Below are 14,163 nucleotides of genomic sequence, written 5' to 3'. Positions count from 1 at the left end.
TCACTATTCTGCTGGTGGAGTCACTGTGTACATACATTACATTACTTATCCTGTACTGATCCAGAGTTATATCCTGTATTATACTCCAGAGCTGCACTCACTATTCTGCTGCTGGAGTCACTGTGTACATACATTACATTACTTATCCTGTACTGATCCTGAGTTATATCCTGTATTATACTCCAGAGCTGCACTCACTATTCTGCTGCTGGAGTCACTGTGTATATACATTACATTACTTATCCTGTACTGATCCTGAGTTACATCCTGTATTATACTCCAGAGCTGCACTCACTATTCTGCTAGTGGAGTCACTGTGTACATACATTACTTATCCTGTACTGATCCTGAGTTACATCCTGTATTATACTCCAGAGCTGCACTCACTATTCTGCTGATGTGGAGTCACTGTGTACATACATTACATTACTTATCCTGTACTGATCCTGAGTTACATCCTGTATTATACTCCAGAGCTGCACTCACTATTCTGCTGATGTGGAGTCACTGTGTACATACATTACATTACTTATCCTGTACTGATCCTGAGTTACATCCTGTATTATACTCCAGAGCTGCACTCACTATTCTGCTGGTGGAGTCACTGTGTACATACATTACTTATCCTGTACTGATCCTGAGTTACATCCTGTATTATACTCCAGAGCTGCACTCACTATTCTGCTGGTGGAGTCACTGTGTACATACATTACATTACTTATCCTGTACTGATCCTGAGTTATATCCTGTATTATACTCCAGAGCTGCACTCACTATTCTGCTGGTGGAGTCACTGTGTACATACATTACATTACTTATCCTGCACTGATCCTGAGTTATATCCTGTATTATACTCCAGAGCTGCACTCACTATTCTGCTGGTAGAGTCACTGTGTTGCAGGGCTTATTAAGTGTTCAGTCAGTAAAAATCTGAGTTTTCTTCAGCACTTTCCACCAGTGTTTTTCGTTCTGTATTTTATCAGTGAAAAAGAACTGATTAACGTCCTACACTAAAATTGTGACAGTTTCTAGGATGGTCACATGACCGTAGGAACCCCATATTGTATTTCTTATGGCATTGCGAGATACTTTTGACCATGTCTTATATTTTCGGACCGCGCTGGTCTCGTTCTACTTCCTGGTTTCACTTCTCAAGTGTCTTCTGACAACCATCTGTGAAAAATTAAACGGAGAGCATTCGCGTAGTCGCCGTTTTTCAGGCAGGCCCATTGACTTCTATGGGCTAATTCCGCTGCGACTTTTTCATCACGGACTGATGGAATGTGAAACAAAAACTGACATCTGAATCGGCACATCGACTATAATGTGTCGGTGTTCAGTCCGGCTACTGTCCGCTCTACTATCAGACAGCACCCAGACGTTAAAATTATTAGTCTGAATGAGCTCTTATACTTCACAGCTGTACTCACTATTCTTCAGGGTTCAGGTTCACATCTTCCAGTATTTCCTGCTTCTTCAGTGTCTGCACAGGGCTTGCTGTGATGATTTGCATTCTGGGAAATGTCGCCTTTACACCAGGCTCTGCACAGTCATCCGCCGTAGGGAAAACTAAGTGCACCCCCCCTGCATTCTAAGAACTGAGCTAAGTTATTGGTCTGATGACGTCATCAGTATGTAGAAAAGTGTAGGATTACTTGCTGCTGGGTGTTGTATTCTGCTGATGGCGCTTGTAGGGCCTCAGTCGAGAATTTGGTAGTCCCCAAAGCTTTATAATGTTATAATCGGAATTATTTTCGCCAGAACATTCCCGATAAATATATTATATTGTGGAATTGCTAGTTAGGCATTTTCCTGGACCTGTTCTTCAAATGTAAATATCATCTTGCCCTCAGTACCCAGGTGCCAGGTGCCAGCCAACATAAATATCCCGCTAATGTAGGATGATTTCTGTGAATTAGTTTTTGTGTCTCATATTCAGTCACAGTTGTCTCTATTTTCCATGGCAGGTGCAAGGGAAAGAGGAAATTACTGGTGAGGTTTATCTGTGCAAAATATGTTAACACCACAAGATCGAAATCGACCCCCTGTGGCTGCGCCAATTAATAGCTGAGGACACGACGCAGATGTTAATCTGAAGATGAGAGGAAGAAATAAACTACAAGTGTAACGTGAGAAATCATCTGTATACAGGAGAAACAATGTCATAATACACAAAGAGAAACTCCAGCCACACAGAAACGTCCCCCTGCCCATTCTGATCTATATCCCCAGGGGGCAGTATTATACTAGTTATATTCTTGTATATAGGAGCAGTATTATAGTAGTTATATTCTTGTATATAGGAGCAGTATTATAGTAGTTATATTCTTGTACATAGGGAGCTGTATTATAGTAGTTATATTCTTGTATATAGGGGCAGTATTATAGTAGTTATATTCTTGTATATAGGAGCAGTATTATAGTAGTTATATTCTTGTATATAGGGGGCAGTATTATAGTAGTTATATTCTTGTATATAGGGGCAGTATTATAGTAGTTATATTCTTGTATATAGGAGGCAGTGTTATAGTAGTTATATTCTTGTATATAGGGGGCAGTATTATAGTAGTTATATTCTTGTATATAGGAGCAGTATTATAGTAGTTATATTCTTGTATATAGGTGCAGTATTATAGTAGTTATATTCTTGTACATAGGGGGCAGTATTATAGTAGTTATATTCTTGTATATAGGAGCAGTATTATAGTAGTTATATTCTTGTATATAGGAGCAGTATTATAGTAGTTATATTCTTGTATATAGGGGCAGTATTATAGTAGTTATATTCTTGTATATAGGGGGCAGTATTATAGTAGTTATATTCTTGTATATAGGAGCAGTATTATAGTAGTTATATTCTTGTATATAGAAGCAGTATTATAATAGTTATATTCTTGTATATAGGAGGCAGTATTATAGTAGTTATATTCTTGTATATAGGGGCAGTATTATAGCAGTTATAGTCTTGTATATAGGGGCAGTATTATAGTAGTTATATTCTTGTATATAGGGGCAGTATTATAGTAGTTATATTCTTGTATATAGGGGCAGTATTATAGTAGTTATATTCTTGTATATAGAGGCAGTATTATAGTAGTTATATTCTTGTATATAGGGGCAGTATTATAGTAGTTATAGTCTTGTATATAGGGGCAGTATTATAGTAGTTATATTCTTGTATATAGGAGCAGTATTATAGTAGTTATATTCTTGTATATAGGGGGCAGTATTATAGTAGTTATAGTCTTGTATATAGGGGCAGTATTATAGTAGTTATATTCTTGTATATAGGAGCAGTATTATAGTAGTTATATTATTGTATATAGGAGCAGTATTATAGTAGTTATATTCTTGTATATAGAAGCAGTATTATAATAGTTATATTCTTGTATATAGGAGCAGTATTATAGTAGTTATATTCTTGTATATAGGAGGCAGTATTATAGAAGTTATATTCTTGTATATAGGAGGCAGTATTATAGTAGTTCTATTCTTGTATATAGGAGCAGTATTATAGAAGTTATATTCTTGTATATAGGGGCAGTATTATAGCAGTTATAGTCTTGTATATAGGGGCAGTATTATAGTAGTTATATTCTTGTATATAGGGGCAGTATTATAGCAGTTATAGTCTTGTATATAGGGGCAGTATTATAGTAGTTATATTCTTGTATATAGGGGGCAGTATTATAGTAGTTATATTCTTGTATATAGGGGCAGTATTATAGTAGTTATATTCTTGTATATAGAGGCAGTATTATAGTAGTTATATTCTTGTATATAGGGGCAGTATTATAGTAGTTATAGTCTTGTATATAGGGGCAGTATTATAGTAGTTATATTCTTGTATATAGGAGCAGTATTATAGTAGTTATATTCTTGTATATGGGGCAGTATTATAGTAGTTATATTCTTGTATATAGGGGGCAGTATTATAGTAGTTATAGTCTTGTATATAGGGGCAGTATTATAGTAGTTATATTCTTGTATATAGGAGCAGTATTATAGTAGTTATATTCTTGTATATAGGGGCAGTATTATAGCAGTTATAGTCTTGTATATAGGGGCAGTATTATAGTAGTTATATTCTTGTATATAGGGGCAGTATTATAGTAGTTATATTCTTGTATATAGGGGCAGTATTATAGTAGTTATATTCTTGTATATAGAGGCAGTATTATAGTAGTTATATTCTTGTATATAGGGGCAGTATTATAGTAGTTATAGTCTTGTATATAGGGGCAGTATTATAGTAGTTATATTCTTGTATATAGGAGCAGTATTATAGTAGTTATATTCTTGTATATGGGGCAGTATTATAGTAGTTATATTCTTGTATATAGGGGGCAGTATTATAGTAGTTATAGTCTTGTATATAGGGGCAGTATTATAGTAGTTATATTCTTGTATATAGGAGCAGTATTATAGTAGTTATATTCTTGTATATAGGAGCAGTATTATAGTAGTTATATTCTTGTATATAGAAGCAGTATTATAATAGTTATATTCTTGTATATAGGAGCAGTATTATAGTAGTTATATTCTTGTATATAGGGGCAGTATTATAGTAGTTATATTCTTGTATATAGGGGGCAGTATTATAGTAGTTATATTCTTGTATATAGGGGCAGTATTATAGTAGTTATATTCTTGTATATAGGGGCAGTATTATAGGAGTTATATTCTTGTATATAGGAGCAGTATTATAGTAGTTATATTCTTGTATATAGGAGGCAGTATTATAGTAGTTATATTCTTGTATATAGGGGCAGTATTATAGTAGTTATATTCTTGTATATAGGGAGCAGTATTATAGTAGTTATATTCTTGTATATAGGAGGCAGTATTATAGTAGTTATATTCTTGTATATAGGGGGCAGTATTATGGTAGTTATATTCTTGTATATAGGAGCAGTATTATAGTAGTTATATTCTTGTATATAGGGGGCAGTATTATAGTAGTTATATTCTTGTATATAGAGGGCAGTATTGTAGTAGTTATATTCTTGTATATAGGAGCAGTATTATAGTAGTTATATTCTTGTATATAGAGGCAGTATTATAGTAGTTATATTCTTGTATATAGGAGGCAGTATTATAGTAGTTATATTCTTGTATATAGGGGCAGTATTATAGTAGTTATATTCTTGTATATAGGAGCAGTATTATAGTAGTTATATTCTTGTATATAGGGGCAGTATTATAGTAGTTATATTCTTGTATATAGGGGGCAGTATTATAGTAGTTATATTCTTGTATATAGTGGCAGTATTATAGTAGTTATATTCTTGTATATAGTGGCAGTATTATAGTAGTTATATTCTTGTATATAGGGGCAGTATTATAGTAGTTATATTCTTGTATATAGGGGGCAGTATTGTAGTAGTTATATTCTTGTATATAGGGGTAGTATTATAGTAGTTATATTCTTGTATATAGGGGCAGTCTTATAGTAGTTATATTCTTGTATATAGGGGGCAGTATTATAGCAGTTATATTCTTGTATATAGGAGCAGTATTATAGTAGTTATATTCTTGTATATAGGGGCAGTATTATAGTAGTTATATTCTTGTATATAGAGGCAGTATTGTAGTAGTTATATTCTTGTATATAGGGGCAGTATTATAGTAGTTATATTCTTGTATATAGGGGTCAGTATTATAGTAGTTATATTCTTGTATATAGGGGCAGTATTATAGTAGTTATATTCTTGTATATAGGGGCAGTATTATAGTAGTTATATTCTTGTATATAGGGACAGTATTATAGTAGTTATATTCTTGTATATAGGGAGCAGTATTATAGTAGTTATATTCTTGTATATAGGAGGCAGTATAAGGGTATGTTCACACGGCGGGGGTCCGTAACGGCTGAAATTACGGGGATGTTTCAGCCTGAAAACATCCCCGTAATTTCAGCCGTACCGGCATGTGCAGGCGCTTGAACGCCGCGTCAATTACGGCCGTAATTAGCGCTGCTATTCATTGGAGTCAATGAATAGCGGCTCCAATTACGGCCAAAGAAGTGACAGGTCACTTCTTCTACGCGGGCGTCAATTTACGCGCCGTCATTTGACAGCGGCGCGTAAATATGCGCCTCGTGTGAACAGACAAACGTCTGCCCATTGCTTTCAATGGGCAGATGTTTGTCAGCGCTATTGAGGCGCTATTTTCGGGCGTAATTCGGGGCAAAAACGCCCGATTTACGTCCGTAAATAGGCCGTGTGAACATACCCTTATAGTAGTTATATTCTTGTATATAGGGGGCAGTATTATAGTAGTTATATTCTTGTATATAGGCGGCAGTATTATAGTAGTTATTTTCTTGTATATAGGGAGCAGTATTATAGTAGTTATATTCTTGTATATAGGCGGCAGTATTATAGTAGTTATTTTCTTGTATATAGGGAGCAGTATTATAGTAGTTATATTCTTGTATATAGGGGGCAGTATTATAGTAGTTATATTCTTGTATATAGAGGGCAGTATAGTAGTAGTTATATTCTTGTATATAGGAGCAGTATTATAGTAGTTATATTCTTGTATATAGAGGCAGTATTATAGTAGTTATATTCTTGTATATAGGGGGCAGTATTATAGTAGTTATATTCTTGTATATAGGGGCAGTATTATAGTAGTTATATTCTTGTATATAGGAGCAGTATTATAGTAGTTATATTCTTGTATATAGGGGCAGTATTATAGTAGTTATATTCTTGTATATAGGGGGCAGTATTATAGTAGTTATATTCTTGTATATAGTGGCAGTATTATAGTAGTTATATTCTTGTCTATAGGGGCAGTATTATAGTAGTTATATTCTTGTATATAGGGGCAGTATTATAGTAGTTATATTCTTGTATATAGGGGGCAGTATTGTAGTAGTTATATTCTTGTATATAGGGGTAGTATTATAGTAGTTATATTCTTGTATATAGGGAGCAGTCTTATAGTAGTTATATTCTTGTATATAGGGGGCAGTATTATAGCAGTTATATTCTTGTATATAGGAGCAGTATTATAGTAGTTATATTCTTGTATATAGGGGCAGTATTATAGTAGTTATATTCTTGTATATAGAGGCAGTATTGTAGTAGTTATATTCTTGTATATAGGGGGCAGTATTATAGTAGTTATATTCTTGTATATAGGGGCAGTATTATAGTAGTTATATTCTTGTATATAGGGAGCAGTATTATAGTAGTTATATTCTTGTATATAGGAGGCAGTATAAGGGTATGTTCACACGGCGGGGGTCCGTAACGGCTGAAATTACGGGGATGTTTCAGCCTGAAAACATCCCCGTAATTTCAGCCGTACCGGCATGTGCAGGCGCTTGAACGCCGCGTCAATTACGGCCGTAATTAGCGCTGCTATTCATTGGAGTCAATGAATAGCGGCTCCAATTACGGCCAAAGAAGTGACAGGTCACTTCTTCTACGCGGGCGTCAATTTACGCGCCGTCATTTGACAGCGGCGCGTAAATATACGCCTCGTGTGAACAGACAAACGTCTGCCCATTGCTTTCAATGGGCAGATGTTTGTCAGCGCTATTGAGGCGCTATTTTCGGGCGTAATTCGGGGCAAAAACGCCCGATTTACGTCCGTAAATAGGCCGTGTGAACATACCCTTATAGTAGTTATATTCTTGTATATAGGGGGCAGTATTATAGTAGTTATATTCTTGTATATAGGCGGCAGTATTATAGTAGTTATTTTCTTGTATATAGGGAGCAGTATTATAGTAGTTATATTCTTGTATATAGGGGGCAGTATTATGGTAGTTATATTCTTGTATATAGGAGCAGTATTATAGTAGTTATATTCTTGTATATAGGCGGCAGTATTATAGTAGTTATATTCTTGTATATAGAGGGCAGTATTGTAGTAGTTATATTCTTGTATATAGGAGCAGTATTATAGTAGTTATATTCTTGTATATAGAGGCAGTATTATAGTAGTTATATTCTTGTATATAGGGAGCAGTATTATAGTAGTTATATTCTTGTATATAGGAGGCAGTATTATAGTAGTTATATTCTTGTATATAGGGGGCAGTATTATAGTAGTTATATTCTTGTATATAGGGGGCAGTATTATAGTAGTTATATTCTTGTATATAGGCGGCAGTATTATAGTAGTTATTTTCTTGTATATAGGGAGCAGTATTATAGTAGTTATATTCTTGTATATAGGAGGCAGTATTATAGTAGTTATATTCTTGTATATAGGGGGCAGTATTATGGTAGTTATATTCTTGTATTTGGGAGCAGTATAAGGCTGGGTTCACACGTGGCGGAATTTCACTTAAATTCCGCTGCGGACACTCCGCAGCGTTAATCCGCAGCGGAGCCGTTTGTCCATTGACTTACACTTTAATTTAGCAGTGTTCGTTTAGACGAGGCGTAAAATTCCGCTGCGGAGCATAGGCTGCGGAGCGGAATTTGGTGTCCGCAGCATGCTTTGTCTGTTGCGGAGCAGTGGCGGACTCATGGCGGAATTTCTCCATTGACTTCAATGGAGAGTCAAAATTCCGCAATGAAGTCCGCAGATGTTATGTGTGCTGCGGAGCGTATTGGTTTTACTACCATGACATTTCTTCATTCTGGCTGGACCTATGTATTTCTAGGTCTACAGCCAGACTGAGGAAGTCAATGGGGCTCCCGTAATGACGGGAGCGTTGCTAGGAGACGTCTGTAAATAGTCACTGTCCAGGGTGCTGAAAGAGTTAAGCGATCGGCAGTAACTGTTTCTGCACCCGGGACAGTGACTACCGATCTCAATATACATGTATCTGTAAAAAAATATATAAGTTCATACTTACCGAGAACTCCCTGCGTCTGTCTCCAGTCCGGCCTCCCAGGATGACGTTTCAGTCTAAGTGACGGCTGCAGCCAATCACAGGCCAAGCACAGGCTGCAGCGGTCACATGGACTGGCGCGTCATCCAGGGAGGTCGGGCTGGATGCCGAAAGAGGGACGCGTCACCAAGACAACGGCCGGTAAGTATGAAAATCGTTTACTTTCACTAGGGAAAGTGCTGTCCCTTCTCTCTATCCTGCACTGATAGGGAGAAGGGAAGCACTTTTCCCGCAGTCCGCAGCAGCTAGTCCGCATCAATGTACTGCACATTTTGTGCAGATCCGCAGCAGAATCTGCAACGCAGATTCTGTGCGGCATTGATGCGGACAGTTGCGGAGGAAATCCGCCACGTGTGGTCATGCCCTTATAGTAGTTATATTCTTGTATATAGGGGGCAGTATTATAGTAGTTATATTCTTGTATATAGAGGCAGTATTATAGTAGTTATATACTTGTATATAGGGGGCAGTATTATAGTAGTTATATTCTTGTATATAGAAGCAGTATTATAGTAGTTATATTCTTGTATATAGGGGCATTATTATAGTAGTTATATTCTTGTATATAGGGGCAGTATTATAGTAGTTATATTCTTGTATATAGGGGGCAGTATTATAGTAGTTATATTCTTGTATATAGGGGCAGTATTATAGTAGTTATATTCTTGTATATAGGGAGCAGTATTATAGTAGTTATATTCTTGTATATAGGAGCAGTATTATAGTAGTTATATTCTTGTATATAGGGGCAGTATTATAGTAGTTATATTCTTGTATATAGGAGCAGTATTATAGTAGTTATATTCTTGTATATAGGAGGCAGTATTATAGCAGTTATATTCTTGTATATAGAGGGCAGTATTATAGCAGTTATATTCTTGTATATAGGGGCAGTATTATAGTAGTTATATTCTTGTATATAGGGGGCAGTATTATAGTAGTTATATTCTTGTATATAGGGAGCAGTATTGTAGTAGTTATATTCTTGTATATAGGAGCAGTATTATAGTAGTTATATTCTTGTATATAGGAGCAGTATTATAGTAGTTATATTCTTGTATATAGGAGCAGTATTATAGTAGTTATATTCTTGTATATAGGAGCAGTATTATAGTAGTTATATTCTTGTATATAGAGGCAGTATTATAGTAGTTATATTCTTGTATATAGGGGGTAGTATTATAGTAGTTATATTCTTGTATATAGGGGCAGTATTATAGTAGTTATATTCTTGTATATAGGAGCAGTATTATAGTAGTTATATTCTTGTATATAGGGGCAGTATTATAGTGGTTATATTCTTGTATATAGGAGGCAGTATTATAGTAGTTATATTCTTGTATATAGGAGGCAGTATTATAGTAGTTATATTCTTGTATGTAGGGGGCAGTATTATAGTAGTTATATTCTTGTATATAGGGGGCAGTATTATAGTAGTTATATTCTTGTATATAGGGGCAGTATTATAGTAGTTATATTCTTGTATATAGGTGGCAGTATTGTAGTAGTTATATTCTTGTATATAGGGGTAGTGTTATAGTAGTTATATTCTTGTATATAGGGGCAGTCTTATAGTAGTTATATTCTTGTATATAGGGGGCAGTTTTATAGCAGTTATATTCTTGTATATAGGAGCAGTATTATAGTAGTTATATTCTTGTATATAGGGGCAGTATTGTAGTAGTTATATTCTTGTATATAGAGGCAGTATTGTAGTAGTTATATTCTTGTATATAGGGGGCAGTATTATAGTAGTTATATTCTTGTATATAGGGGCAGTATTATAGTAGTTATATTCTTGTATATAGGGAGCAGTATTATAGTAGTTATATTCTTGTATATAGGAGGCAGTATTATAGTAGTTATATTCTTGTATATAGGGGGCAGTATTATGGTAGTTATATTCTTGTATTTGGGAGCAGTATTATAGTAGTTATATTCTTGTATATAGGGGGCAGTATTATAGTAGTTATATTCTTGTATATAGAGGGCATTATTGTAGTAGTTATATTCTTGTATATAGGAGCAGTATTATAGTAGTTATATTCTTGTATATAGGAGCAGTATTATAGTAGTTATATTCTTGTATATAGAGGCAGTATTATAGTAGTTATATTCTTGTATATAGGGGGCAGTATTAGGGCATGACCACACATGGCGGAATTCCTCCGCAACTGTCCGCATCGATGCCGCACAGAATCTGCGTTGCAGATTCTGCAGCGGATCTGCACAAAATGTGCAGTACATTGATGCGGACTAGCTGCTGCAGACTGCGGGAAAAGTGCTTCCCTTCTCCCTATCAGTGCAGGATAGAGAGAAGGGACAGCACTTTCCCTAGTGAAAGTAAACGATTTTCATACTTACCGGCCGTTGTCTTTATGACGTGTCCCTCCTTCGGCATCCAGCCCGACCTCCCTGGATGACGCGCCAGTCCATGTGACCGCTGCAGCCTGTGCTTGGCCTGTGATTGGCTGCAGCCGTCACTTACACTGAAACGTCATCCTGGGAGGCCGGACTGGAGACAGACGAAGGGAGTTCTCGGTAAGTATGAACTTATATGTTTTTTTACAGATACATGTATATTGGGATCGGTAGTCACTGTCCCGGGTGCAGAAACAGTTACTGCCGATCGCTTAACTCTTTCAGCACCCTGGACAGTGACTATTTACAGACGTCTCCTAGCAACGCTCCCGTCATTACGGGAGCCCCATTGACTTCCTCAGTCTGGCTGTAGACCTAGAAATACCTAGGTCCAGCCAGAATGAAGAAATGTCAAGTTAAAAAAGCAAGACGCATCCGCAGCACACATGACATGTGCATGACAGCTGCGGACTTCATTGCGGAACTTAGAATCTCCATTGAAGTCAATGGAGAAATTCCGCCATGAGTCCGCCACTGCTCCGCAACAGACAGAGCATGCTGCGGACACCAAATTCCGCTCCGCAGCCTATGCTCCGCAGCGGAATTGTACGCATCGTGTAAACGAACACTGCTAAATTAAAGTGAAAGTCAATGGAGAAACGGCTCCGCTGCGGATTAACGCTGCGGAGTGTCCGCAGCGGAATTTAAGTGGAATTCCGCCATGTGTGAACCCGCCCTTATAGTAGTTATATTCTTGTATATAGGGGCAGTATTATAGTAGTTATATTCTTGTATATAGGAGCAGTATTATAGTAGTTATATTCTTGTATATAGGGGGCAGTATTATAGTAGTTATATTCTTGTATATAGGGGGCAGTATTATAGTAGTTATATTCTTGTATATAGGAGCAGTATTATAGTAGTTATATTCTTGTATATAGGGGCAGTATTATAGTAGTTATATTCTTGTATATAGGAGCAGTATTATAGTAGTTATATTCTTGTATATAGGGGCAGTATTATAGTAGTTATATTCTTGTATATAGGAGCAGTATTATAGTAGATATATTCTTGTATATAGGGGCAGTATTATAGTAGTTATATTCTTGTATATAGGGGGCAGTATTATAGTAGTTATATTCTTGTATATAGGGGCAGTATTATAGTAGTTATATACTTGTATATAGGGAGCAGTATTATAGTAGTTATATTCTTGTATATAGGAGCAGTATTATAGTAGTTATATTCTTGTATATAGTGGCAGTATTATAGTAGTTATATTCTTGTATATAGGAGCAGTATTATAGTAGTTATATTCTTGTATATAGTGGCAGTATTATAGTAGTTATATTCTTGTATATAGGAGCAGTATTATAGTAGTTATATTCTTGTATATAGAGGGCAGTATTATAGCAGTTATATTCTTGTATATAGGGGCAGTATTATAGTAGTTATATTCTTGTATATAGGGGGCAGTATTATAGTAGTTATATTCTTGTATATAGGGAGCAGTATTGTAGTAGTTATATTCTTGTATATAGGAGCAGTATTATAGTAGTTATATTCTTGTATATAGGAGCAGTATTATAGTAGTTATATTCTTGTATATAGGAGCAGTTTTATAGTAGTTATATTCCTGTATATAGGGGGCAGTATTGTAGAAAACTCTGATCTTCTTACGGTTTGTACTATGGGAAGCTCAGGATGAACAAATCTTTGGATCCCGCCTACATAAAGGAGTGCTATAGTGCATGAAGTTGGAGGAGCACAAAGTATAAGACTATTTTAACTGATCAGATGAATACATGACATATTACAGGATAAGGATATAATCATGAATGCGGCTCCGTAGGAGGACCAGCTAACCATGACACATGTGCAGAGCTGCAGTCCGCTTGGTGTTCAGGGTTTAGTGGTTATGTATTTGCAGCTTCTGTGTTTCCTGCTGATATCTCATCTCTGGTTCCTCTTTCCCTCGTGCTGTTCTGTGTACGGTCTGAGATGTTATGTCACCTCAAAGCTGTAAGGTAAGTGTTCTATAAACCTTCCTGTCACCGCTGCTTGCTTCGTGACTGACCAGTCAGGTTCTGGGCTATGTTGGTGGGTACTGTTGGAGCAGTTTCGTTCATGACCTTTGCTCTGTTGGTCCTGTCTATTACAACAGGGAATTGAAGCTGCCCATTAGTGTATTGGTTGGATCTGCCAACAGCATCATGTCTATGGGCGCCATAGCAATGTAGGATCAAGTATATTGGAATTTATAGGCAGATCCTCTATTATCATGGTAATAAGGGCATCAAGTGGGTGACAACAACTTTTCTCCAACAGTTATGATGTGTCTATGGGCAGCTATGAAGTCCTTATACCAAGCAAATACTAAAACCCACTATGTGTAGATCATATCTGCATTTCCTGTTTTTCGTTTTTCACTTTTTTTTTTATACTTTTTTAATTTATTGGGTTGTACTGTGGGGAAAATGTTTTTGGGGAAACCATCAACAAGCAGGCTCGTTGTATTCCTTATTATGGCTTTACCTTTTGTTGTAATTATTGCTTGTGTCAATATCTAGAACAATGCAGCTCATTAACCCACTAATAACCAATGTCCATAAACATCCAATAGACTGAGTAACAAAGGAATATCTAATATGTGCATTGGGTGTTCATAGTTCAATGTGGTTGAAAGGGGGTACTAAGAGGTTAAAGGGGCATTCATATTTCAGTCATTTATGGCATACATTCAGGGTATGCCATAAATGTCTGATAGGTCTGGGTCCTGCACCTATATGGAGAACGAGGGTTCCGTCACGCTTGCCCGGCTGTTTCCGTAACTCCCATAGAAGTGAATAGAGAAAGCAGCGCACTCATTCATTCTCCTCCTGAATGTGGAGATGGGAATACCCCTTTAACTGGTTCCCGACCGGCGGTCGAGGTCCCTAAAA

General features: G+C 36.3%; 1 protein-coding gene across 2 annotated transcripts in view; it reads left to right on the top strand.

The window, feature by feature from the left end:
- Window positions 1–14,163, top strand: part of HCK (HCK proto-oncogene, Src family tyrosine kinase) — a 105,477-nt gene that overhangs the window by 52,021 nt on the left and 39,293 nt on the right. The window contains exon 2 of one of the 2 annotated variants that reach the window (XM_075846389.1): window positions 1,968–2,129. The exons of the other annotated variant lie outside the window; for it this stretch is intronic. The gene's annotated coding sequence lies outside the window, so the exon portion shown is untranslated. The remainder of the gene's footprint in view (window positions 1–1,967; window positions 2,130–14,163) is intronic. 2 annotated transcript variants of the gene reach the window in all.

Source organism: Rhinoderma darwinii, chromosome 13 (genome assembly GCF_050947455.1).
Source record: "Rhinoderma darwinii isolate aRhiDar2 chromosome 13, aRhiDar2.hap1, whole genome shotgun sequence".
Lineage (NCBI taxonomy): Eukaryota > Metazoa > Chordata > Amphibia > Anura > Rhinodermatidae > Rhinoderma > Rhinoderma darwinii.
The sequence above is the reverse complement of the archived record's forward strand: the minus strand, read 5'-3'. Positions and strand labels throughout refer to the sequence as shown.